The following is a 256-nucleotide window of genomic DNA, read 5'->3' on the forward strand; positions in this document are numbered from 1 at the left end:
AATAAGTAGATGACATTTCAAATGGTCATTATAAATAATCATGTTCTTAAGTGTAAAATAAACAAAACACAAAAGAATAATCTAGGATAATAAAAGGTTTCCTCCTCAGATAGGACAAGTAAGTTGTGTTAAGTCCCTGTGGTTTCATATATATTTGCTTCAGTCTGTTGTGAAGGCTGGCTGCTTGTGTCTGTGGGAGTATTTCAGCACACTGCACATCAGCCCCGCCTCCTGCTGTTTCCCCTCCCCCCCCCCA

Source organism: Sinocyclocheilus grahami, unplaced genomic scaffold (genome assembly GCF_001515645.1).
Source record: "Sinocyclocheilus grahami isolate Dianchi unplaced genomic scaffold, SAMN03320097.WGS_v1.1 scaffold881.1, whole genome shotgun sequence".
Taxonomy (NCBI): domain Eukaryota; kingdom Metazoa; phylum Chordata; class Actinopteri; order Cypriniformes; family Cyprinidae; genus Sinocyclocheilus; species Sinocyclocheilus grahami.